Source organism: Poecile atricapillus, chromosome 20 (genome assembly GCF_030490865.1).
Source record: "Poecile atricapillus isolate bPoeAtr1 chromosome 20, bPoeAtr1.hap1, whole genome shotgun sequence".
NCBI classification, from domain to species: Eukaryota; Metazoa; Chordata; class Aves; order Passeriformes; family Paridae; genus Poecile; species Poecile atricapillus.
Genome location: NC_081268.1, coordinates 10,655,650 through 10,683,101, shown reverse-complemented (window position 1 = coordinate 10,683,101; position 27,452 = coordinate 10,655,650). Strand labels below are relative to the sequence as shown.

The following is a 27,452-nucleotide window of genomic DNA, read 5'->3' as shown; positions in this document are numbered from 1 at the left end:
GCTCCCCCGTGCTCTCCCCTGTTCGCTCCCCCATGCGCTCCGTGCTCTCCCCGGTGCGCTCCGTTCGCTCCCCCGTGCGCTCCCTGGTGCGCTCCGTGCGCTCCCCCGTGCGCTCCCCGGTGCGCTCCGTTCGCTCCCCCGTGCACTCCGGGCGCTCCGTGCGCTCCCCGGTGCACTCCCCCTTTCGCTCCCCCATGCGCTCCGTGCTCTCCCCGGTGCGCTCCGTTCGCTACCCCGTTCGCTCCCCCGTGCACTCCGTGCGCTCCGTGCGCTCCCCGGTGCACTCCCCGGTGCGCTCCGTGCTCTCCCCCTTTCGCTCCCCCGTGCGCTCCCCGGTGCGCTCCGTGCTCTCCCCCTTTCGCTCCCCCGTGCGCTCCCCGGTGCGCTCCGTGCGCTCCCCGGTGCGCTCCGTGCTCTCCCCCTTTCGCTCCCCCGTGCGCTCCGTGCGCTCCCCCGTTCGCTCCCCGGTGCGCTCCGTGCTCTCCCCCTTTCGCTCCCCCGTGCGCTCCCCCGTGCGCTCCGTGCCCGGGGTGCGGAGCAGCCGCGGGGCTTTGGCACCCTCTGCTGACAAACCCGCGCGGGGCCGGGCTCCCTTTGCTGCACGAATACCCCGGAGCTTAACGCGTTTTATCTGTTTGCCAGCTATTTCTGGAAGATTCCACTCTCACAGCCCCGGCTTTGCTCTGGGAACCGCGCACAGCCCGCGCACGGACACGCCCTGCTCTCCTGCCCCGGGGTCACCGGAACCCCCGCGTTACCGAAAACCCCTGGGATTTATCGTCCTTTCCAGCTCCCTGCAGGCAGCATCCATCCTCTCCAGCATTTCTGAAAGGTTTGCACCGGGGAGAGGACCCGAGGGAACCATTCCTGGAAGGGAACTGTCCGAACCCTTCCAGTCCTGCCCTTCTGGTGCAAGATTCCCTCAGCAGTGTCCATGTTACACACAGAGCACGGCACAGGAGGCTGGAGCTGCGCCTGGCACGGGTGCTCTGTGCCACCCCCTCCACCTGGCACCGAGTGATAAAAGCACCTTTTTTTCTCCTTTTTTTTTTATTTTTAATAGTGTTGAAGCTTTCCTTCTCCCCAGGGTTTTGCTTGAATACCTCCAGATGTAGATGTAAAAGTAAACAAAAAGTTTTTACAGGATGGATGAGAGTAATTTTAGAAATCTGCTAAATTTTCTCCATCTTGATCTGCTTCTCTCCCTGATCTCCCTTTCCATTCACTCACAGGAGCTGCAGCTCCATGTGTGGATTTCTCCTTGATCACTTTCACTCCAGACCACGTCTAACCATGAATCAAAGCAGAATAATCCAAGGATTTCCTCTCAAATCACCATTTCCTCTGTTTTCCCTGTTCCTGGCAAATCCCTCAGATCCCAACTGTCTGCAGCTCCTCATGTCAGTCCCTGAGCAGACGGAGTGGAGCCAGCGGCCCCTGCAGCCTGCACAGGTCCCAGGGACCCCCAGGGGCAGGGGCAGCTCCTTCTCTTCCCCAGAGACACTGCTGCTACACCGTGCCACAATCCACAACTTCCACAAGCTCTTGGCATCTTCATTTCCAGCTTCTTGTCACGTTTAACTCAGATCTCTTTCTGAGTGTTTCTCCCCAGATCTGACATACTGGGTCAACCACCAGCAGTGACTTGTTTCAGTAGATCTTGCCTCATTTCATTTCTGTTTGCCTTCTGCCCTCATCATTGCCCGTGAGTCCTCCCCTGTCCTGCAGGGAATATCCTCGTTGCTGATGGCAGCAAGGAGAGGAGGACAGAGAGGGGTGACAGGCAGGAGCTGCAGCACAGATCAGCTGCAACATCAGCAAGGTGAAGGCAGCGTAAGCAAAACCACTGCACACACTCGGAATTCCACTGCTTTGCACTCACTTCCCTATGCTTAATTAATTACCTCTTTACACAGATTCTCTGCTTCAGAGTCTGTGGAATTTAACCTGGCAACGCTTGTCACTGATTAAAAATTAAGAAGAAAGGAGCAAGGGAAAAGCTACAGCAGATAAGAGGACGAGTAATACCAGAATACACAGATGAAAAAATACCTGCTTCCAAGTCTAGCTCACATTGCTTCCCTCCTTCTGAATGCTCAGAACTAGTTCACAGGCAGCTAAATTCTAATTCTGCTTCTCAGATAACAGAAACTGAATTTAATATGCTCAAAGTGAGCAGCCCTGAGACCTGGAGCAGAGCTCTGGAGAGCTGCAGTGCTCCTGGGGAGAAAGGAGAGGCGCAGGGCTGGCAGGGAGGACGTGCCTGCTGTACTAAAAGGCAGATGCCTTCAGAGCACTGCACGTTCAGTCATCCCTTTATCAAACCCTTCACTAATTAAACAATCCTCTTGTCAAAGAGGACAGTCATTGTTTATGTGACCGATGCCCTGTAAACATAATGGGATAATCTGTCTTTCTCCTTTTCTCGGGAACAGCTGGGGATGCGCTGCCCGTGGGGAGCCGGGCTCAGCTGCTGCTCCCCGCGCTCGCAGCCCCAGCAGCATCAGAAGCCAAGCTCAGGACAATGAGCTCAGACACCCCAACAATCCCTCTGATCCTGTCCCTGCCCGCGGCAGGGCCGCACAAACAATCGGGGGGAAAGAAAGGGATTCCTGGATGGGACTGACAGTTGAAACCGTATTGATCTACAACAGCAAACGATGCTCCGGCAGAAGCGTTTCCAGCGCCCTCCTTTCACCTGCTCCTGGGGAAAAAGGAGAGCAAACACCGAAGCTTTGGTCAGATGGCACGGGGCTTGCTCTCACATCTGCACAGTCCAGCAGCAAAAGCTGTTCCTCAGCTGCTGGAAGCTCAGCAAGTCCCACACCGAGAGGCGGCTCCAGCCCTGGGTACCCGAGGGAACAGCTCAGCTCAGGGTAACCCTGGCTGTGGATGGCTCGTGCCCAGCAGCACTCACAGGGGCAGCTGTGTTCTCATGTGAAACAAGGACAGTATTTCAGTAGGTCAAACAATCCCAAGGTTTGCCCCTCTCTGTATTCCTGATGTGGGGGTGATCCCCCACAGCTCCTCTCGCCCCTGTCAGGAAACCAGCACAGCTCTGTCACCCCAGGGATAACCAGGACAAAAGCCACTGCCTGTCCCAGCCCTCCTTCAGCAAAGTGTCCTGCTCACACCACAGCAGCAGTCTCTGCTGATCTACTGTAAGAGATTCCTGGCTGTTACAAGGTGGGGATTTCATCAGGCTGTGATTGCCAGGAGTGAAGCAGAAAGCAGGTGGGGCAGGGCAGGCAGCCCCTCCCTCCCAGGTGAGGCTCCCTGAGCCCTTGGGGACACGGGCTGGGACAGTGGCACTCCCCTCCAGTGTGCCCGGGGGGCAAAGGCCACCCAGAGCCTCTTGTGGGTGCTGCTTTGACTGGGGAGGGAACGTGGTGTTCCTGCGAGGAGGAGGAGGAGGAGGAGGAAGGGGCAGTGGGAAGGGAAGGATGAATAATGAATGTGAAAAGCCTCCAGTGCCCATCAAACGCGTGGTCACTGGGCCGAGGCTGCCCGAGAGCTCGGACAATGCTCTCAGGGATGCACAGTGTGGGACCTTGGGGTGTCTGTGCAGGGACAGCAGCTGGATTCCATGATCCCAGGGGGTCCCTTCCAGCTCAGGGGTTTTGGTGATTCTAACAGAAGGCTTGAGGTGCTCCACAGTCAAATCCATCCTCAGCTGTGTTGTCTGAATTCCTGAATTCCCCAAACCTCCACTGACTCCCCAGGCTGTGCCTGACAGAGCCATTTCAGCAGAGAATGGGGAGGACAAAGGGCTTCACACAAGGACAACTCTGATCTTCTCCTGAGCAATATCCCCCCTCACAGCCCAGCTTTGGGGAAAATCCCCTCCCCTGCTTCTCCACAGGACCCTTGAGGCAGGGTTCAGTGGTGACCTAGAGCCCCAGTCCTGGGGAAAGGCAGAGTGGAACAGCCTCACCCCACCACAGCTCCACAGGGACACAACAGGACTCTTGTGCACACCCAGATGTGTCCAGGTGTCCCATCTTCCCTCAGCCCTTCCTTGGACAAACTCCTCCAGAGGAGACACAGCAGTGCCCTGTGCTCAGGAGGGAACAAATCCCAGGAGACAGCACGTACAATGCAAAGTCTTTCTCTTTGCACCTCATCTAGGCCACAGCAGGGAAAAAAATAATGCAAAACTGCTCTATTTTTAACCTACCACCAAGAGAGACTTTGCAGAGCCATGTTCAAATCTGAACAAGTTCCTCATCTCAATCCAAGTTCAACTCAGCAAGCGTAAAGCAAACATCCCAACTGGAATATATCAAATCCAAAATGATGTTATCCGAGCAAAATTGCAACATTTTCCATATCTGCAACCAAAAAAATAGCAATATCAGCCTTAAGGCTCTGTTTCTTGCTCTCTCCCTTGTTTATTTTCTCCCTCCCCACCTCATCACTGCAGCCAAGTTTTAAACAATATCCATGAAAACAGCAGCTTCCAATCTGCTCCTGGAGCATTAATGAGGCACACGGCATCCCAGGGCAGTCCGGAGGGAAGGGCTCACACTGCTCCTCACTGCAGCCTGTGCTGCTCTCAAAAATGTGAAACATTTCAAACTGCTGAGCCTCTCCTGCTCCCTTGGTCTCCAAGTGAGAGAGAGTTCAGCCCTCCAAACACATATTGTGGGAAGAACGAAGCACTTCTAGAAAAAATGAAAGACCGGTTTGCCTTTCTAAATTTAAAGATTTATAAATCAATGCAAATCTTTTTCAAAAAAGAAAAAAAGAAAAGCCAGCAGAACACTCCCAGCAGTTCTAGCACAGCCATCAGAGAGCTGTAGAAACAAGTACCTGTTTTTCCTGACCTACATTTGCAGGCTGGCAGGAAATCAAAGTTCGTGTCAAATTACAGCAGATTTTGAACAGACTTGCATGTGCCCTCCAATCTCAGCTATTAAATGTGTTTGGGCCAGGGAGTGAATGTTTGGTATGAAAGGTGCCCCTTTCTGCAGTGACATTGCTGGGTACTATGTGAATACAGGCAGCTTGTCTTTTGGTTTAACACTAAAAATGGGAATGGATTTTCCACAGGAGTTGCTTCAGCCAGAGACATTTTCCTCTCCTTGACCTGCTCTATGCATTCTCTCCTATATTCACCAGAAATCCCTGTGGTTAAACAGACACAACCACAAAAAGCCACCGTGGTGGAGCTTTGTCCCGAGAGTGCCTGAGTGCACTGGGGCACCCCAAAACCAGCCCTGGGGGCTGAGCAGGGACAGGGACCCCAGGCAGGGCAGCTCTCAGTGCCCCACTCCTCACCAGCACAGGCAGCACAGCCTCAGTGCTGCTCTCGGGGTGGGGATGAGCTTCAGCAGCCCCAGAGTGCAGCCCCTTCCTCCTTCTGCCATCTCACAGAGGCTCTGGCCCGTGCCAGGCTGCAGAAGGGGGAAGGTGACACAGCACCATGCTCAGCCTTGGAAATAAACCCAACCTTCCTTTTACAGCAGGAGAATTATTTCAAGAGCACTGAAGCTACTGCAGGGAAATGAGGCTGCTGCTGGTGCACCTCATGCTTGGTGTGATCCCGACCCTCATTCCTCCACATGCACCAGTGACTCATGGCCTGCCCCAGAAATCAGGGTCTGCACTGGAGATGGTAAACTCTGCTTCCAACTGGCTTAAAAAGCACAGCAGGAAAAGAAAGCCTAGTGATCCAGATTTTCCAGATATCCAGGGCAGACAGAAGCCCGTGGAATGCAAAGGAATGGACACCTCAGCCATGAACCCCCACGCTCAGCAGCTGCCATGAGCTGCTTTAACATAAGCTTGCAGAAACTGTGATGGAAACACATTGAAAGTTTCCTTTATTTTCATGCCCATTTTCAGATCTCTGTCATTTCACAACGTCCACATTTCACTAAAATTAAAATCGCTGTGTTGCAAAACACATTGAAGACAAAAGTTTCAATTAAGCCTTTTAAGAGATGTTTTTCACAGTCGTGGCAGGAATTCTTTAAAGCTGCATCTTCCCTAGGCCAAGTCAAACGTGTGTGAAGAGGCTGCAGATGCAGAGGCCAGGATTGCAGTGGCAGCAGAATTGCAACCTCACCTCCCCTGTGAGCAGGAATTACCCAAACTGAGCAGCTGAAGCCTCAAGCCCCAGGTACCTGCTGAATTAACCCAGGTACCTGCTGAATTAACCCAGGTACCTGCTGAATTAACCCAGGTACCTGCTGAATTAACCCCAGATACCCTGCTGAATTAAACCCAGATACCCTGCTGAATTAACCCCAGATACCTGCTGAATTAACCCAGGTACCTGCTGAATTAACCCAGGTACCTGCTGAATTAACCCCAGGTACCTGCTGAATTAACCCCAGGTACCTGCTGAATTAACCCAGTACCTGCTGAATTAAACCCAGATACCCTGCTGAATTAACCCCAGATACCCTGCTGAATTAACCCCAGGTACCTGCTGAATTAACCCAGGTACCTGCTGAATTAACCCCAGATACCCTGCTGAATTAACCCCAGATACCCTGCTGAATTAACCCCAGGTACCTGCTGAATTAACCCCAGGTACCTGCTGAATTAACCCCAGGTACCCTGCTGAATTAATCCAGTACCTGCTGAATTAACCCCAGATACCCTGCTGAATTAACCCCAGATACCCTGCTGAATTAACCCCAGGTACCCTGCTGAATTAACCCAGTACCTGCTGAATTAACCCCAGATACCCTGCTGAATTAACCCCAGGTACCTGCTGAATTAACCCAGTACCTGCTGAATTAACCCCAGGTACCTGCTGAATTAACCCCAGATACCCTGCTGAATTAACCCAGGTACCCTGCTGAATTAACCCCAGATACCCTGCTGAATTAACCCCAGATACCCTGCTGAATTAACCCAGGTACCTGCTGAATTAACCCCAGGTACCTGCTGAATTAACCCAGTACCTGCTGAATTAACCCAGGTACCTGCTGAATTAACCCAGGTACCCTGCTGAATTAACCCAGTACCTGCTGAATTAACCCAGTACCTGCTGAATTAACCCTGTACCTGCTGAATTAACCCAGGTACCTGCTGAACTCCAGTCACCAGCTGACACACAGTAAAGCAGCCACACAATAAAGCAGCCACACATCCACCAGCAGCAACCTCAACTGCCCTGTCTTTTGGGGACTGCTGGTTTTGCTTATGGTTTTTGATTTATACCTCAGAACTGCAAAACTAATGAGATTCTAATGAAAAGTGGGACATTACTCATTTGGGTTTCCCCCAGGAGGTTCAGTTTATTTCCAACAAGAATGCTGCTCATTAAAACAGGAGGTAATGGTTTTAAGAAGCTGAAACATGAACCTGTTCCCAAATGTGCATGGTCTTAAATGACACAGTGGTTTCTGCAGTTGACAGTTTTACTGTCTTTATCTACATTATTTTGATCAGATAGATTGTTTTAATCTGTATGTCGAGAAATATAATTATTTTTAATAATTATTTTTCAAAAAGTCAACCCTCTGCATATTTGTTTTTTTCCTGCCTAAACAAATCAAATGTAAATAATGACTAAAATATAAAACTGTTTGCAGCTCTTTTTTAAAAAATTGAACACTACTTAATATTGAGAAACTAAGTAGGTGCACAGATGATTAAAAATATGTGTGTACAGTTCTCCTTACTGAAAAAGCTGGAGACACAAGCTCAGCTATCAGATATTCCAAAGTATACCCACGAAACACCAGCACCAGGCAAAGCACCCCCTTTGAAAATGCTTTCCTGAGTGACACACAGGTCTGCAGCACAGAGGTGAAGCTGCAGCTCTGAAGCTCTCTGGAATAATAATTCTGGAATAATTCTGAAGCTCTCTGGAATAATTGTTCCTCAGCCCAACACCTCCCATCCCTGATCTCCAGTGAGCCCCATGGGGGCTGGAAGAACCCAAGAGTGCTCTGCTGCCTTCCATGGCCAGGGCAGTGCTCCCATCCCTTCTACACCAGGGCCAGGAGAAATGAAACACTGAAGCAGAGCTTTAAAAAAACCATTTAAATTAGGAAATGAGGTCTAGAACATGGAGCATTTGATCTGCCCATTCATCATGGCCAAGGCAGTGGGTCCACCAGTTACTGGAGGCAGGGACTCCAAACTGGCAGTGTTGGATTTTCAGCATCCCATCAACCCCTGACTCACCCAGACACAAACCAGAAATGCTCCAACTACAAATTAGGGAGGGACAATTTTAATAGTTCATTCATGAAAGCACATTCAGTTCCTGCCCTATGGCTGTATTGCACAACCCAAATGTAAAAGATTTTGATTCCAGAGGGAAGATTCTCTGCAGTTTAGGCTTGCCCAGTCCCTCCCCTCCAGTTTCTTCTGGTGTCTCCTAAAGAGCCAGGCTGGGAGAGCTGGGGGTGCTCACCTGGAGAAGGTTCCAGAGAGAGCTCAGAGCCCCTGCCAGGACCTGAAGGGGCTCCAGGAGAGCTGGAGAGGGACTGGGGACAAGGGATGGAGGGACAGGAGCCAGGGAATGGCTCCCAGTGCCAGAGGGCAGGGCTGGATGGGATATTGGGCAGGAATTGTTCCCTGGCAGGGTGGGCAGTGCCTGGCACAGGGTGCCCAGAGCAGCTGGGGCTGCCCCTGGATCCCTGGCAGTGCCCAAGGCCAGGCTGGACAGGGCTGGGAGCAGCCTGGGATGGTGGGAGGTGTCCCTGCCATGGCTGGGGTGGCTCTGGATGGGATTTGGATCACCCTGGGACAGTGGGAGGTGTCCCTGCCATGGCTGGGGTGGCTCTGGATGGGATTTGGATCACCCTGGGACAGTGGGAGGTGTCCCTGCCATGGCTGGGGTGGGATGGGATGGGATTTGGATCACCCTGGGACAGTGGGAGGTGTCCCTGCCATGGCTGGGGTGGGATGGGATGGGGTTTAAGGTCCTTTCCAAGCCAAACCATTCCATGGTTCTATGATTCCTTCTCTTCCTAAACGCTGCAGTTTGGGTACTGAAGAGTCTGCTCAAGCCCTTCCCCCAGCACACAGCATCACCTGGGGCTTTAGGGGAACAGACAGTTCCATCTGCTAAGTCCTAAATACCATTTTCTTTCTGGAGACAATAAACAGTTCAGTAAGTGATCCTGCAGCATTCACTGAAGATGAATGTCCCACAAAGCGAGCACAAGAAAGATAAGTGGTTCCACCCATCTGAACAAATATTTCCTCCCAGTCACACCCTCTGCACATAAAAGCAGGAATCTTTCTAAACTCATTCTGAACAATTCTAGTGGAAGGTCACAAACAATAACAATGGATAATTAAAACAATAATCAGGCTTAGTAAGACAAAAATTAAAAGTAAATTGCTCATCTTTTTTTTTTTCAAACTGCCCAAGCCTCAGCAAGAACATGTTTTGGACAGAAGAGGATTTGAACTTTAAAGATTACAACAAGCTGCTGTTCATCAGCAAAAGAAAAGTCTCCCCACTTTGGGTGCTGTGGGATTCATTGTGAAGCAAAGGGATTTTGTGGGACAAAGGAGGACAGACTAGAACAGCCTTGCTGAAGATGTAATATGCTAAATTATTACACACAGGAAAGAATCTCCAGGCTGAACACATCCATAGCTCAGAGCTGGCTCAGGGCTCATCCCAGCAGCACTGCCCCCTGTACTGCCCCACTCTCAGTGCTCCTGCCTTGAAGACACAGGAGTGCTGGGAATACTGTCAGGATAAAAGGAAAGAAGAAAGGAGAGGGGAGAAATGGAGTGGAAAGGAAGGGAAGGGGAAGGAAATAATTTTTCTTGTAAATAGAACCAGTATGTTCATTTGGAGTTTTCTGTGAGGAATGGAATCAGATGAAGAACAACTACAATTCTGCAGAATTACAGAATTGTAAGAATTACACCTGAATTTTTAAACAGAAACCTTCTTCACAAGTGTTGCCACCTTCAAAACAGAGGGAGATGCACCCAAACCCAGCAGCCTGAGCTGGCAGCCACGGGCTGGGAGCGTGCCAGGGACAGCTCTGGCTTTACAGACTCAGCACTGAGGGGAACAGGGCATTTCCACCAGGGACACCATCAACTCTCAGGATCTGGGTGTTATTTCTCACAGCACTTTCCCTGGAGCCTTCTCTTCTCCAGACCTGATCCCAGTTCTCAGCCTTTCCTTGGGCCAGCTGCTCCAGCCTGCTCCATCAATCTCCATCCACAGCCTTTGCTCTGTGGGCACTGTTGCAATCAGCTCCTTTAAAGGTACAGCTTTAGATGCCTTTCAAAGCAAGATTTCCTGAAACAGCCAACTCCACTGTGGCAAGATCCTGTCCAGTGACCTTCACCCAAAATCTCCCTCTTTCTAGGAACTGATGACAAATGCCTGCCCTCGCTCTCAGGGCACACTTGGCAGTGGATCATCAGCTTCTGCAAGTCATGAGCTACAAATTGCAGAAGCACACCAGGAGCTAAAATCAGTTTCCGAGAACAAAAACAGCTGGTATAGAAACCAGAGCCAAATATTCTCCTGGCTGCTGGCTGCATTTTTTTTTAAATTTAGCTTAAAATAAAATTTAAAAAATCTGCTTGGAACCCAAACAGTCTCTAGCTGAAAATGTGGTGTCTAGCCTGAAAAACAGAGCTTGTGGACACCGTGCCAACAGCACAGGATTCCCATGGACCTGGTGTTTCTCAAGCCCTTAATGTGGTTCAGCTTAGGCAAGTATTTTCAGGATTCCCAGTTTAAAATCTACAACACACATCTGCAATTCATTCTAGTTTTTTATTTTATTTCTTACTTCTCCAACCACCTACAAATGGTTTTATGAGTCCTTGCAATCCGGTACTAATCAGTTACTCATGGTGCTTCCTCCGAAGGGCTCCCTTTGCAGAGGGAGCCAAGCTGTGCATTTCATCAGCTGCACTTTGCCAGAAACAACAGCAACTACCTGATACAACAAGACTGTTTGGAGTGTTGTGTGCCTGATTACAGCACACAGGAAACTTCCAACACAGCACTGGGCATTTTCTACCCTCTCCCATCAGCTTGCCACATCCAATTGAAGTGACTCCTCTATTAACAAGACTAATTTCCCACTTCGGGCAAGGGGACTTCAAGTGGCTTCAGGGAAAACTTGTCAGAAATTTTCATCCAGCTGTATGAAAAGAATTCCTGTTTGAGAAACACCACTGGCTTAAAACCTTTAATGAAGTGTCCCCAAAATCAGAGGGTCAGTATTTGCCTCCTGCACATGAGCTGTGTGAGATGAAACGCTGCAGACACTGCAGGTGAACACAGTCACTCTCAGAAGTGATTCTGAAATACAGATACAATCATCTCTGTGTCCCTGCTCTTCTTGTTCCAAATACAACACACACTGCACTCCTGAGCTGGGTGCATCCCTCATCACCACTGCACAGGGAGCCCCAGACCTTGGGCACAGCATCTAGAACATTCTTCTTGCTGAATGAAGGTTTCTTTCATGTAAAACACTTGAAGACTAACAATTCTGTTGCTTCCCCTATGAGTTTCTATTCAATTCTATCCAAGCTATTATAATTAAGAGACCTTCACTAAAAAATCTTTCAAAGCTTCTGCTCCTCTGCACAGCACATGTGCCAGGCACAGCTCCCTGATCTGAGCATCTGTTATTGCTGTCCTGCTCACGACACATCTGCCTCTGACCAGCACAAATGCTGGATAAACATTTCCCTTTCTTGGCGCTGAAGCTCTGCTCGCTTCTTTCAGCCCTCACCAGAGCAAAGCAGTGATTCTGGTGATTCCTGTGGGAGCAGACTGGAGTGAGTTTGTGCTTCTGCCAGACTGTCCCAGGAATGACAACGCTACAGCCAGAGGACAAATGTCTCCTCATTATCAGCCCAGCCTAACAAATAGCTGATAATGGGAGGACAGACAATGGAGAAACGTCCCTCCAGTTTCCTGTTTGAGTAACACAACCCTCCCTGGTCTCACACTCACAGCATCGGGCTCTACCCAGGCCAGCTTTGGTGTTTCTTTCATGCTTTACTGTTTACATCCTGCCTTCACCCTCCACATGTTTCCTATCCCCAGCTCCTGAAGGTGAGTCAAGAGCTTTGGCTATTGCACACCACAACCTCTCCAGGGACCTTTGATATTCTCCTCCAGATGGCTGGGTGGACAATAACCTTCTCTGCACATCCTCTACACTGAGATTCTGACTGACCAACTTGACCAAACTGAAAATGAAATACAGATATAATTCCTTGATCTTCTTTATTTTTATTTTCATGCTGGAAAAGGCTGGAAAATTCTTGGGAACAAGCTTGTATTTAGTATACAGTATGTCACTGAATTTGCTTGGCAGCCCTACTATGGTGGCACATTTCTGATGTCAATAATGAGTGGCATGAAAACATTAAAGAATCAGAGAAAAGCAGAGCTGGAAATGCTCTTACAAGCTGATCCAATCTTCCTCTCTCGCCTCAAGGCAGAATTAACTCCATTTTCAACAGAGACTTACCTAAATCAAACTGATGTTTGAGAGCTCAAGCAATGAAGACTTTTCATTAGTAAAATAATGGAAACAAAAAAAAAAAAAAAAAGAGAATCAGAAGCTGTGGGATATGGGGTTACAATTGTTAAAGCTGTTAAATCTTACATTCAGCAGAAGGAAGGCACAGCTGAGGGTGAGACAGCCACACGTGGACAGCACACTGCAGCTGAGAGCCCATGGCTGCCCTTCTCCTCTTCAGCTTTGGCTTTGTCTGGTTGAGACTGAAGGTGTAAAAGGGGAGTGATTTCTACAATAAAGTGATTTCCTTTGCATGCACAAGGGAGTCCTTGTGTCTCTGCTCCCCGTTGCTACAAGAACCTGCAAGCCAGCAGCAAACACGCTTGTAGGAGATCACCCTGAGTGATGAATCCCGTTAATTAACAGAATTACATCCATGTCACAGAGTATCCTGATCTGGGAGCGAGGAGGAACAACTCCAAGGGAGCAGAAAGCTGGCAGGAACAGCTACTCTTGGGCCACCATGGCAAGGGACAGGAGTTTGTCCCCACCTTCTGCCAGAAGCAGATCTCATCCTTGACTGATTAGCACTGGGACTGCCTGTGCCAGTGCCATCCTCAATAATTCACAGCCAGGGGAAGAGCAAGACGAGTTCCCTTTCCTGCAAAGGAAAGGAGGCTGCAAAACCAAAGGTGTTCAGCTGGTCTGCAGGTCCTGTGGAGTTTTTATGCTGTGTACACTGGCTGGAACTGCAAGCCTGTACAAACACTGATGTAAACAAGTTTAGACCATAGCTTTAATTAAAAAAAACCACCAAAACAACCCCACAAAACTCAACAACACCCCCCCCATGACATCCATTTGCAGCTGCACAGCATGCTCTGAGCTCTGTGGTGCTGGGGAGCAGCTGTGCTTTCAGTGCCCTTCTTCTAAAGAGAACATCATGTTCCCTTCTGCAGGACCTCTGAGGAGCCAGGAGCTTTGCCCCTGTGAAAACCACATGCATGTAGCCCCCTTCCAGGCTACAACTTTTATGTATCCTGAAATGACTTCCCAGAGCCTTCTTTGAAAACCCTTCCGTTAACATGAATGTCTCAGCCAAGAATGGACTTTTCTGGATCTTGCTCACAGACTGTTACTAAAAATTGCAGCAACACATTTTTCCAGCCTCTAGGAATACTGCATGTGACTGCCTTTTATTTCTGTAAGGACTCTGCCCCAGGATCATTCTTAAAAACTACTTCCAGACCGTGGAAGCATCTCACAAGTGATGTCTTTCCAAAATCCCAATATTGGATTATCACAGCATGCAGTGAGTGAAAACTGAGACCTCTAGAAACTGCTTACAAACCTATGCTTAGGAGGATTACAGGAACTATAATGTGATCAAAATCTGATCAACACAACCTCACCAGAAGTTAACTCTAAATCATAGCTCGTGGAAATGTCCCTGCCTATGGCAGGGGGTTGGAACATGATGATCATTAAGGTCCCTTCCAACTCAAAGCAGTTTGTCGTTCTGTGATACCATTTATTCTCTCCAACTCTCACAGGATTCTAGAACTGCTTTCTTCTTGTACATAAAGGTCACAGACTGGGCCCTTCTAACTTCACCCCACTGCTCCTATTTCATTCACTTCTACTGCTGATGGAAAAGCTGGGAACCAGAAAGGAGACAAAATGAGTCCTAGCACAATTTGCATTCCCAAATAAGCTTTTTTTCACACAGAAGACAAGGAGCAAACATCCTCCATGTCAGGACTCCCAGTAACTTCTTCCTGCAGTGCTAAAATGGTTCCATTCCCCAGGCAGAATCAAAAGATAAGGCAGAGTTTGACCTGCTCCATGAGAAAGGGTGGGGGACATGGGCTGAGGCAGGAGGCAGAGGTGACTGCTCCTTCCTTCCTGCCACTTACCCCTTCTTCAACACTTTGATCTGTGTGGAGTTTACAAGTGCCTGAACATCCAGCACATCTCCTCAAACCTGCCTTTCTCAGCTTCAAGAGTGAAATTAAAACCATCCTCGAGGAGGCCATCTGTGCAAGGCAGCCTATAGGAAACGGAGCCTGCACAGATGGGACTTATCACACACTCCCTGGTGTCATATCAACACAGCAGCTTTGCAAATCTGCCCTAAATAAAGCAGAACTGACAGCACATTCTGGCTGAGGCCAGCAGGGCTGTGCAAGCCTGGCCTGTACTTGGCAGGGGCTGGATTGTTCTCTCTGCTTTTAACAAACAGCTCCCTCAGAAATGGAAAACTTGTGAACGTTCAAGTCTTGTTCTGTGTTCAAATGTCTGGAGGATTGTGTTCAGCAAAGTCTCCTGGAGGGATCAACTAATTTGCCTTCAAATTCCTAGACATGAAGCTGTAGGATGCTTAAAAAGCAGCAGGACATGGCATGGCCTCCTGACAATCCACAGTGGGGACAGACACTGCTCTGGAACGTTTTCTAGTCCCATTAACTCCTCACCAACACATACAAATAACACTTTAAAGATGTTTATTTTTACAAGTTACATTAAGTGAAGAATATAGCTGAGCAATATGGCTGAAAACATATGGAAATGCTTAAGCAGCAGCTCTATTTTATGGCCAAGCAGTCTGTAGACAAACACAATAAACTGCACTTACACACATGAAAACTCAATGTACTATATGAAAAAAAAAAAAACACACACAAAAAAGTGTGCCTTCATAAAAAGCAGTTTTTTTGGATTTTTTGGATTTTGGAGGTTTGTTTTGTTTTTTTGTTTTTGTTTGGATGTTGGGTTTTTTTTTTGTAGGAGGAGAACCCGAGAGAGGAGGGAGTAGCTTGTCACTTAAGGACAAAATTTGATCTGTAAGTGCACTTGTGTTCACTGGCAGTACAATTCTGTACCAAGTTCTGCACAATTCCCAGAAGAAAGTCAAAATTGTCTTCCCCTCTCTAGATTCCTTCAGCAGATGTTTCCCAAGGATGTCATTCTTGGACAGGGGTGCCAGTTTTCTCCCATTGTTTTTCCAGTTTTAAAGCTCCATACTCATTATTCTGTGCTTTTCCTATCTCAAAAAGCAGCTATTTCAGTTTATTGGTTGGTTTATCATGCTGTGTTTTCTTTCTTTGTTCTACAGAAAATATGAAAGCTAATTATGCTTCAAGAAGGGTAATTAGCATTTAGCTATTACTCCTCATGTAATTGTTTGCATTGCTTCTATTTTGTTGTCCTTAATAAATACATAAACATCCAGAAAGATGAATCCACAGGACAGATCCAGTTCTGCTCAAACCAAGGAATTAAAAATAACTGCTCTCTTTGGAATTTCAGAATGAAATACATGAAATGAAACATTTTCTTTAGAACCTCAAAGAAAAGCAAGAAATGACAGGACCTTGCAAGCAGTTTATTTTCATTGCTCACTGAATAATAACTGTGAGTTATTTAACCCTCACTCAGCTCTTCCTGTTGATGTTGATCATGTTTGACACCTCCAACCAGCATGTCAGTAAGAAAATAACCTATAACTGAAAACTTCTCATTAAGAATGATTTTGTTTTTTAAACACCTGTTATGGGAAAAACACTGCCTTTAACTGCACTGGGAAATGAGCAAGGTAAAGAAATTGCTTCAGAAATTCAGGTAAAGACCTGAATGCTGGACAGAATGGTACAGATGGCATTTTTAGGTGAAAGGCTAAATCCTCACAGAACAAAAGACAAAGTTACTGCAAGGAGAACAAAAAGCATCGGCCCCAGTATTAACAATAATTAACACTCATTAACAATATCAGCTGGCTGTAGGGAGCTATGAAATGGGATTTGGGTACCAGCCACTGCTACTGTTCCTTCAGCTGAGCCCCCATTTCCTCATCTCTGTTCCTGAAGCTGCTGAGGTTATGGGGACAGTGATTCCCTTCTTGTACTTCTGTGACAAAATCCTGAGCTTTAGGAACCCAGCAGGATCACCCAGCCCAGCCCCTGGCCCTGCACAGACCCCCCAACACCCCACCCTGCCCTGGGCCAGCTCCAGCTGATCCCTGGGTGCTGTTCCTGTCCACAGATCAGAGATCAGGGTTCACCCCAGCACCCCACCCTGCCCTGGGCCAGCTCCAGCTGATCCCTGGGTGCTGTTCCTGTCCCACAGATCAGAGATCAGGGTTCACCCCAACACCCCACCCTGCCCTGGGCCAGCTCCAGCTGTTCCCTGGGTGCTGCTCCTGTCCAGAGATCAGAGATCAGAGATCAGGGTTCACCCCAGCACCCCACCCTGCTCTGACCCAGCTCCAGCTGATCCCTGGGTGCTGCTCCTGTCCCAGAGAGCAGAGATCAGGGTTCACCCCAGCACCCCACCCTGCTCTGACCCAGCTCCAGCTGATCCCTGGGTGCTGCTCCTGTCCCAGAGAGCAGAGATCAGGGTTCACCCCAGCACCCCACCCTGCCCTGACCCAGCTCCAGCTGTTCCCTGGGTGCTGCTCCTGTCCAGAGATCAGAGATCAGGGTTCACCCCAGCACCCCACCCTGCCCTGGGCCAGCTCCAGCTGTTCCCTGGGTGCTGCTCCTGTCCAGAGATCAGAGATCAGAGATCAGGGTTCACCCCAGCACCCCGCTCTGCCCTGGGCCAGCTCCAGCTGTTCCCTGGGTGCTGCTCCTGTCCCACAGAGCAGAGATCAGAGATCAGGGTTCACCCCAACACCCCACCCTGCTCTGACCCAGCTCCAGCTGTTCCCTGGGTGCTGCTCCTGTCCCACAGAGCAGAGATCAGAGATCAGGGTTCACCCCAACACCCCACCCTGCTCTGACCCAGCTCCAGCTGTTCCCTGGGTGCTGCTCCTGTCCCACAGAGCAGAGATCAGGGTTCTCTCCTTCCCCTCACCAGGAATTTGGAACTGTGATGAGTCTCAGCCTCCTCCAGGTTGAACAGACCAAGTGACCTCAGTAAGATCTACTGCCTGCTCCTCCAAGTCACAGCACAGCAGCCACAGAACCTGCCAGGACATTCTCCAGCACTGACTCAGCACCAGAAGGAAAACTCTGAGCCTGCAGTTACACATTTTGCAGGGTTTGAGTGCTCAGTATCCAGTCAGGAGAACAGAGAAAGGCAAGAAAGCCAGACCCCACCACTTTCTGTGGTCTCTGTTACTCCAAGGAGCTCCAGCAATGCCAGGACAGGCTTTCCCCAGCTCTGAGCAGGCTGCAGGGACAGAGCCTGACTCACCCCACACAGCTCAGGACCCCAGCTCATGTCTGAGCTCACACCCTCATTTCCCATGGATCATCAAACCTATCCTGCAGGATAACACTCACCAAAGGTGGCAAATCAACATCAGAATAAAGCAATGTACAACACGTCCTGGGAACAGCTTTGAGGGAGAGGGGAAATGTTTTACATCATCTCCCAGAGTAAGCTGATGGAATTCCCGATGCTCAGGACAAGGGAATTTGTAACGAGTGAGAAATAAATTCCTTCACCTCTGGGTTGAAATCCAAGTCAGGCTGGTAGTAGCCAAGACCCATTAGCTCAACATCTGCTAGTTGTTTGGCAGCCCATGTGAAGTGATTTATATTCCTCAGTGTCCCCATCCCTGTCCCACTAATTGGCACCACATTGGCAATCTAAACACAGAGGTTAAGGTCTGAGCACACAGCAGGCAGCAGCTCCGAGATGGGGCAGCTCCAGTTTGGAGGACACATGTGATAAATTATACTTTTGGTATATGGAACTCCATTTAATTGCCCCGCCATCCTGTCCTGCCCCCAGAATGAAGCTGTAAATCCAGGCCAGGCAGTGAACTGTCAGCAATCCCTTGCTCAGCACACAGCTCCTGCAGCAGTAACACACATTATTACACCCATTACCAGTCAAAGAAACTTAAATGACTGCTTCAATTTTAAGCAAAATGCTGTACAGCATGAATTTAAGTATGAGCTAAAGGGTTTGGATAATAGTTACCAATATCCATAAAAGCAGTATCTTTCCCTCAACTCCACTTTTTAATGCAAAAATGCAACATTCACTAAAAAGGCAATAACAATATAATCTTATAGATCCCAAATAACAAGACTCTTTTCTTGTTGTCTTTCCTTCTTCTGCAGCTTTCCAACAGAGTGCACAGGACCAAAGCTGATTTGAAAACATAACCCATTAACTTTTAGAGAACTATTCTTTTTATTACCCCATGGTAAAACGTTTCTCTCTGAGGACAAAAAAAAAGTTGTTAGCTCTTAATGCATAGCAATAAAGGAAAATGGATTTTTCATATAATCTGAATATGGCACCATAAAAAAAGTCTAAACTATGAGGGAAGGAAACTCATGTTACAGTTTAGAAACTGTTCCTGATGTTTACACATCACTTCAGTTTAAAGAACTGCTTATGAAGGGAACCTGATGAAAGCTGTTGAACATGAAGGGAGATGGAAATGAAGCCAAAAGAAGCATCTTTGCCAGAACTCTAGAAGAAAAGAGAATCAGAGTCAGTCAGTTTGGGAGGGACCTCTGGAGTTGTCCAATCCAATCAGCTGCTTTTCTACAAGAAAAGAGAATCAGAGTCAGTTTGGGAGGGACCTCTGGAGTTGTCCAATGCAATCAGCTGCTCAAAGAATGGCCAACTTCAAAGTGGGGTGAGGTTGCCTGAAGATATTGTAGATGAGAGCACAACACAGTACAGTGCTCTGCAAAATCCACTTAAAAAGAGATTTTTCCTGCAAGTCAAATATCGTCTTCATTTCCCACTGCTCCGGAATGATTCCAGTCCAAGCTGCTCTGAGAAGCAACAGGGCCAGCAGCCATCAGGAACAGGGATACACTGCAAAGGAAACAAATCTGTCAGGTGTCCCCTGCCCAGGGAGGCAAAGATTTCATTTCAGGTAAGCACTGTTAAAGTGAGAGGTGTGGCTTTAAAGCCCTGGAAGAGTGGATTCCATCATTCCATCCTCTACCTCAGGGGCTGGGCCCAGGAAGAATTGCTCCACCCCAGATCCCTGGGAGTTCTGATTGGGTTTGAGCCCCTGGGGTTTCTCCCTTGCTCTGTCCCCATTAGGCCCTGACCTTAAACTCCACCCTGGTTAAACCCATCACCCTGCCTCTGTTCAGTGCTCTCTGTCTCTGCATCTGAGCTGAGTTTGTTCTTGTGCTGAATAAATGGTTTCCTCCTTGGAGTCCCATGTTGGTCCCTGGTAACTGAAGCCTGTCTGGACATGATCCTGCAGCCCTGGAATGCAACAAAACTTAATCTGAGCAGCCAGTAGGATCAAGGCATGGAGAACTTCAGCTGCTGGAATGCAGACTTGAGGACAGAAGACTCTGAGAGAGCTTGGAAAGTCCAGTCCTCCCAAGATCAATGTTTTATTTTATATTACATTGGAGAGGTGTGCTCAACCTGTGAGAAAAAGGCAGCAGTGACATAAGGCCAGTGTGCATGAAAACAAACTCAACTGGTTTGAGCTAGGGGTGCTCACCTGGAAAAAAGAAAAGTTCCTTGGAGACCTTAGAGCCCCTTCCAGGGCCTAAAGAGGGCTGGTAAAAAGGAGGGAGATGGATTTTTTATACAGGACAAGGGGGAATGGCTTCACACTGCCAGAGGGTGAGATTAAATTAGAGATTAGGAAGAAATCTTAGTGCAGGCTGCCCCTGGATCCCTGGAAGTGTCCAAGGCCAGGCTGGATGGGGCTGGGAGCAGCCTGGGACAGTGGAACCTGTCCCTGCCCATGGCAGGAGTGGGACTGGATGAGCTTTAAGGCCCCTTCCAACCTAAACCAGTCTGAAATCCTGTAATTCAAGATGGACCAAAGGATATGACCTCTCCTTCCCCAGAGCTCCAATATCCCTGCCAGGCTATCCCTGCATCTGCTTCTGGCAGCAAGGACACAACCTTCTCTTCCCCTTCACTGTTTAACACTTAAGGGTGGACCTTTTTTACTCTCTTCTATACTTTTGAGGAGCAGCACAGGCTCATGCCACATTTTTAAAATGCCAGACCAATTCCTTCTGTTTTTAGACATGTTATTAGCAGCTTCTTTTAAAATCACTCCACTGCAAATGATTCTACTGACACTTGAGGCAGGAGCTGCTGTGCTGACATCTGCAAGAGCATTCAAGGGGACTGTGGTGACTGCCAGGAGATCAGCATTAGCTGGAAGAAACCAGGCTGGCACCAAAATCATCAATAGTGGAACTGCTCTGCCCTTGGCCACATTCAGGTCCCAAGCTGCCAGTTCAGGAGGTGCTGAGGTGCTCCAGCACCAATCCCTGGTGCTGCAGAGCTCAGGGCTGTGACAGGGCCAAGGAAAGGTCATCATCATCATCATGGGAGGTAGTGAGCAGCTCTCACATGCACTTCTGAACCCCAGGGCAGGTATCAAACAAGCATTTATACTCAAAATAAATGTTTTCTCACAAAACCAAGCAAAGGAATAAAACCAAAGTCATGAGTTTCTGAGAGTAATTCCTCACCATTTAGAAAACAGGAGGGGTCCAAGAAAGAACTTCTTCTCTGTAAGGGAGGAAGGCAGGAAGGAAGGAAATGTGAATTACATACACCTCTAGATAAGTTCCCCTTTAAAAAAAAGGAAGGAAATTAGAGTTAACTAAAAAGAGCATGTTTAGCATCACTGCACAAGCTGGGGAAAAAACTCTCGGAAATCCTGGCCAAAGATAATGCTGCCTCCTCCTGTCCCTGCTGGGCTTGCCACAGTCACTGCCCCAGGAGAGGGGAAAGGGCCATTTTTCACCCTTTTATAAGCACCACCACTTTGAAGTTACAAATCAGAGTCACCATTTGATTATCACCTCTCCCTATGGCATCCTAGGTTTCTCTGCAATAAGCCTGTTAAAAAACATGTGTTTTCACTTTTTTTTATTATTATTAAAAAAGGATAACTCATAACTGAGCAGAGACAAAGGCTCTGTTGATACAACAACATGTGGATTAAATCTGAAAGGAGAAAGAAAGCTGTTCTAATAAACTGACAATCCTGCTCAGAGACCTTATATCCAGATTAGTGTAATAAATCATGAGGAAAGATTTCTCTTTGGCTGAAACAACCATTTATTTAGGCATGGAACAAGAGTATTTTAAAATTACTCTGGACATTGTACACTAAAGACTTTCTCCATTTTTGTTCTTTTTTGTTTATTCGTTTTCTGTTGAGTTCTAAGCATATACCCAAAGTTTTGCATCTGCTTTACTTAAAAGTTGTTACTTTTTAGTGCTTAAACCTCTGACAAGTCAGCCAGACAGCATCATTGGGCCCCCACTTAAACAAGAGAAAAAAAAAGAAAGGAAGAAGTGGTTCCTGCTCCATTACCTCATTACATTAAGCAGAAAACTGCCCAAAATTTTAGCTTTCCCCATTATGCTCCTCTTGTGTGTTTTCACAGTAGTATTTGTTCCATTATCCTCTGGAAAAGCAGGGCTTTTTCACTCTTTTCAAGCAGCAGACACCCTGCACTATAGCTGCCTTCCCCTATCACACACCAATTGTCCCCCAGTGGCTCCTGAGCCCAGCACAAGAACCTGCCCCGAGAGCTGAGAGCCCTGTCAGAGCTCAGTGTGGGGCTCCAGAAACCCCAGGCACACCCCCAGCCCCAAAACACTGCCTGCAACCAGCACTGGGCCTGCAGAGCCCCCACACTGCTGGCAAAAATCAGAGTTTAGCAGAACTTGGGTACAACACTGAGCTGTAACTGTAGACAGGACTAAGAACTGCAACCATGTTTGTTAATAAAAATCCAATTCTTACCTGCAGCTGATTTCAGAGCTAAAGCATCTGCCAATCCCCCTTAACACTTTGTGCTGTGGGGATGGCATTGGCCAGCCCAGGCAAACATGTCACCACAGAACACAGCTGGTCTTCAAACAATGACAAAAACCAAAACATCACCACCATAAAACGAAACTTTCAGTTCCACAGAAATGTTCTGTGAGAACATTTCTAGGAGACATTACTCAAAACTGGAAGAAAGTGTTTCATACAAGGGTAGAGCTCCTCTTAAGTATGTTCTCTAATGTCCCTGGCTCCTGGATTACCATGATATTTCAGAACACCCAGACTGTGGTAAAACACACCAGATCCCAGATGGGATGGAGGATAGCAATAAAGAGGTGAAGATTCTGGCTGAAGCCTCTGCCATTCACACTGTCAGTCCTAAAGTCACTTACAGAAATCACAAGAGTACAAGAAACACTCTTCAAACCCATTAAAAACCACAATCCCCAGTCCCACAGATGAGATACTTTAAGCTCAGCAGCTGTTTTGTCTCTGCCAGAGGAGTCCCTGTATATTCCATTCCACCTTAAAATCCATCTGCCAGCCAGACAAATAAAAGGTTCCTCAGAAATTCCAGCTGATGCAGTCACTGGGAAGCCATCCCAGCTTGCCTCGTATGCTGCTGTATTCCCAACTCCCTGACAGAATCCAGGGGCCACACATCAACCCTGACCAGCTCTGGGCTGCTCTGTCCCCCTCCCGCTGCCTTTGCCCAGGGCAGCTGTGCCACCCTCCAGGAGAGCAGGGCAGTGCAGAGTGTCTGTCCCTGTCCCTGTCCCTGTCCCAGCCCAGGCTGCACCCTGTGCCATCAGCTGCCTCCCAGGCTGCAGCATCCCCCAGGTGCTGTTTTCCACGTACCTGCAGCCACCCACGTGGCTCAGCTCCGCTCCTGCTGTGCTCTCCCACAGAGGGATGCTGGAGAACCCCTGAGCACGAACAGCTTCGCTTTTCTTCTATCCAGGCAACCCCTCTTTGCCAAAAAGCTACCAAGGGGATGGAAAATTCTGGGGGGACAGAAATGGAAAGTGCAAGAGGAGATTAAAACTTAGGAGAGGAAAAAGAAGGCCTGACCAGGACTTGTTCTTATTCCTCTGCTTTGGAGATTACAGTTTGTGGCCAACAGAGTTCATAGAAGGCCTGCACAGTGACTCAGGACTCCAAAGGAGGTGCTGTGTCCTGGCTGAAGCACAGAACTTGCTTTGATAAGCACTGCTGTGGTCAGTGTTTACTGTCCTTACCCTATGGACAATGAGGTGTCCCTTGGGTACAGCGCCCTGGCACGAAGCCCTGGCAGGCTGGAAGGAGCTGCTCAGTCAGACAGACAGACAGACAGACAGACACCCTGCCCACAGCCCTGCCACATCTCCCACACCTCCTCTCCCAGCCCGAGCAGCACGAGGTGACCCTGAGGCACAGCAGCACCCCAGGAGCAGTGACAGAACCCAGCCATCACCTGCACATCCCACAGCAGCAGCTCCGGGGCTGAAGGAGCCTCACCTTCATCTCTGTGCCCTGCAGGGATGCTCCAGGCAGGAAACACAGCCTGGGCTCTGCCAGGCATCCCCAGCCTGGGGATGGGGCAGTGCTCATTGCTCACAAACCTGCTGGCTCCCACCGCCTTGCTTTGGTTTTGTAAAAGCAAAACAAGCTACCTTTGGACAAAGGTGAGATTGTATTTACACACAATCATATAAAACACTCCTGCATATAAAAAATGCTGTTCCTTGAACAGGAAATCAAAAGTAATGCAAGTGATCTGGCTCTATAATCTTGCCAGAACAGATGTGCCACCAAAGCAGTTGAACAATAATTACGGTCTTAAATTTGACTTCTCTGACTCCTGCTTTGTTCAGTGTTTTAATTATATTTTCATAAAATTCTAAACCACTTCAGATTTCAAAGCACATTTATATACATTGATTAATTCTCCCAAGGTAAAAATTATTATCTTCTTTTTGGTACAAGGAAAGTGAAAGGAGGCACAACAAACTATTTGTCAAAGGCACAGAACTGGTGGAAGGGCTGGTACTAAAACCCAAGAGCTTCTGAAGCACCTTATATTTTTATCAAGGATTTACTTTTTAAAAGACAATAGCAACCAAAAAAAACCAACCTGAAATGGATATATATTAAGGATCAGGGCAGTTTATGGGGTAAAGGCCATGAGAAAAGCAAGTTCATTAATTCACACTTGGAAAACTGCAGTGAATTCTCTAATAAATTATTGCTGTGCTCCATACAGAACACAAGTATGAAATCAGCTCACAGCACAGGCAGTCTTGCCTTGCATCACCAGTACCCAGGGTGATCCAGCTCCAGATTCCCACTTTCTGCTCCGGGGGAAAAGGACGTTTGCAGCAGGATTTCTCTGGAGAGCTGGTGGGGAATGTGGCCCCTGGGCTCCCTGGGTGATTGCAGAGTGCCCTCTAACGAGGCTGCAGCTGCATTTCACTCATACAGGGACACCAGGAAAACCCCAAATGAGCCTTCTTTCACTTGAAAAGGGGACAGCAGATGACAGACACTGACTGGTGACTGCTCCTGCACAGATATTTTATACTGCCCTGCACTGTATGAGTCTTTGCTGGTAAAATACCTCAGCAGGCAGCAGAATTATAGAGAAAGATAGGAAAATTCACAGTTCTCCCGTTCTAAGAGAAGAAAGGACACTGACTCAGATGAAAGTTAACCCAGTACAATTTTTTAAGATAAACTGAGTTTTACACAATCTGTAAGGAATTTCTGGGTAACTTTTCAACATACGATGTAGTTAAATCAAACATTACAAAAATAAGCGATTATCATCAATGGAGTTCACAAATCAAAATGGAATCTCCTTGAATATATTCCTTAATACACTGGTGTACTGTAAAATTCTGGCTCTTTGGGCCGTACCCAGGAGTGGTGACACCAGCTGCAGTGGTGGAACAGGACTGGCTACAAGATCATATTGCAGCCTCATGGTTTATTGCCCAGTTCCCTTTCACCCACCTATGCAAACTAATAAACCATCCTGCAAAGCAAAGAAGTTCTTGTTGAGACACAAACCCCACGCTGACCCTCAGAACAGAAACTCACTTTAACAATCTCAGCATGCCATTGTCAGGATGGGGCTGTGCCAGGAGAGCACAGCTGCTCAGTGTAGGCTCAGGAGAGTCACAGCAGCTCCTGTCCCCAAACTCCCCTGTCCTGCACCAAGGCAGCTCACTCAGGTGTCCCTCAGCACCCCAGCTGGGAGCAGGAGGTGCAAATGATCCTTTCCCAAGCTCCTACAAGACAGAATGGAAAGGGGTGGAAGTTCCTGAAGCTGCACTGCCCCCATCCTGCCAGATGTGTGAGAAACCTCTGAACAGAGCCGGCAAAGTCAGCCCGATCTCACCCCGAGGGAGGATGGTGAAGGTGTCAGCTGCTGGGTGATGTCTGGGGGGATCCTGGTGCCACCAGGAGCTGAGAGGAAGCAAACAGGCCTGTGAGCACTTGTACACCTGGCAACCCAACACCTCAGCCCCACGGCCCCCAGCAGGCCCCTGGCTAATGCAGGCTGCCAGAGACATTGCTAGGTGGTTCAGAACAACACTCCTAACTCCAATAAAATGGCTCTGTCATTAGCCCAGAGGTGCCCTACATCATTCCCTCTCCTCCCAGGCTACATCACTGCACACATCAGCAATTTATTTAATGCACATCTGGGTAAATTATTTATTCACAGCAGCACCTGCTTTGGTTGTCTGAGTATAACTGAGTGCACTGGCGTCCACCTCTGTGTGAGGATCCCTCTCACACATCATCCCATCCATCATCTCATCCCTCTCAGAGCTGAGAACTCCCAGCACAGGGAGCGCTCCCTGCAGCCTCTGCACAATCCCACAAGCTGCACTTGTTCCAGCCCTGCCAGGTGCCATTTGCGGTGGGAAGGAGCAATGTGAGGTGTTCAGTGGAATCCCCCTGTGTCTGCAGGAGCTCTGTGCAGCCCAAGCTGACCCGAGGGCTGTGTGTGAGCAGCGCTGTCAGTGCCCAGCAGAGAGAGGAGCGTTCTGCACTGCTCAGCTCCATCCCCTGAGTGCAGAACTGCTGCCTTACAACCGTCACAGCTTTTCTGACGGAGCATTTACATTCCAGGAGATGCCTTTGGCTGGTTTTGCTCCAAATGTTAAAATTTGATTGCTGCTGGCCTATTGCTTGCAGAAATTGCAAGAGTCCAGGATTGGAGCACTGGGATCCTTCAGCTGAGGAGCTCCCAGCACTGTCAGGCCGGCCCAGCTGGGGACTGGCAGGACACGGGTGCATCAGTGGCACAATGTGAACCGCACTGGTGGGGAAGGAGTTGATTTCTTGTGCGGTTTTCAGTATTTCTAAAGAAAATCAAGCTGTAGTGACCGTGTGTGTACACGTGGTCAGGGCGGGCTGCCAGGGCCGCTCCAGTTCTAACCACATTTTATCTTTCTGTGTGTGGACAGTGCTCGCGGTTCTCCCAATTCCACCGACTCTTCTTTTCCATTCCCTGCAACATTTCAAAGCAGCGGCAGGGAGCCCGAGCGGTTTGTTTCAAACGGAACCCGGCCGGCTCCGCGGCTCCCGGCGCGGAGCTGCCGCGGATCTCTTTGCTTTGTTAACTTGTAATAAATACTTCACTGTCTCGAGCCCCGAGCCCGCCGGAGCTCCGGGCGAGGAGCCGGAGGTGCAGCCGCCGCCAGAGCCGCCGCTGCCCGCCCCGCTCCCGCAGCCCGGGCCCCTGGGCCGGCCGGGCCCGGAGCCGCCTCAGGGCGCGGTGCGCACCCCCGGCCGCCCGCCCGCCGCTGCTCCGGGCAGCCGGGCCCGCCCGTCCGCCGCTCCACTGGGGCTGCCGGGCCCGGCCCCGCTCCCTCCGGGACTCACCGGGCGCCGCCGCTCCGAGCCTCCCCCGCCTTCCCCGGCGCTCCCAGCCTCAAACCGCGGCGGCCCCGGAACGTCTGGCGCACGGCACCGCGCCCAGCCCGGCCCCTGTTCCGGGACACCGGCCCGCAGCGCCGCCAGGGGGCGGTGCCGGCCCCGGGAGCGCGGGGGCTGTGGCGGGGGCAGCGCTGTGGCGGGGGTAGCGCTGTGGCGGGGGAAGCGGTGTGGCGGGGGTGGCGCTGTGGCGGGGGAAGCGGTGTGGCGGGGGTGGCGCTGTGGCGGCTGTAGCGCTGTGGCGGCTGTAGCGGTGTGGCGGGGGTAGCGCTGTGGCGGGGGTAGCGCTGTGGCGGGGGCAGCGCTGTGGCGGGGGTAGCGGAGCACAGCACAGCGCGTTT

At 49.3% G+C, this 27,452-nt stretch overlaps 1 protein-coding gene across 4 annotated transcripts in view; it reads right to left on the bottom strand.

Annotated features, from left to right (window-relative positions):
- EXD3 (exonuclease 3'-5' domain containing 3) overlaps nt 1-27,196 on the bottom strand; it is a 195,179-nt gene extending 167,983 nt beyond the window's left edge. For all 4 annotated transcript variants that reach the window (XM_058853503.1, XM_058853507.1, XM_058853506.1 and 1 more), the window contains exons 1-2: nt 27,061-27,196; nt 23,044-23,189 (exon numbers count right to left, since the gene is read on the bottom strand). The gene's annotated coding sequence lies outside the window, so the exon portion shown is untranslated. The remainder of the gene's footprint in view (nt 1-23,043; nt 23,190-27,060) is intronic.
- Nucleotides 27,197-27,452: the final 256 nt, after the last annotated feature.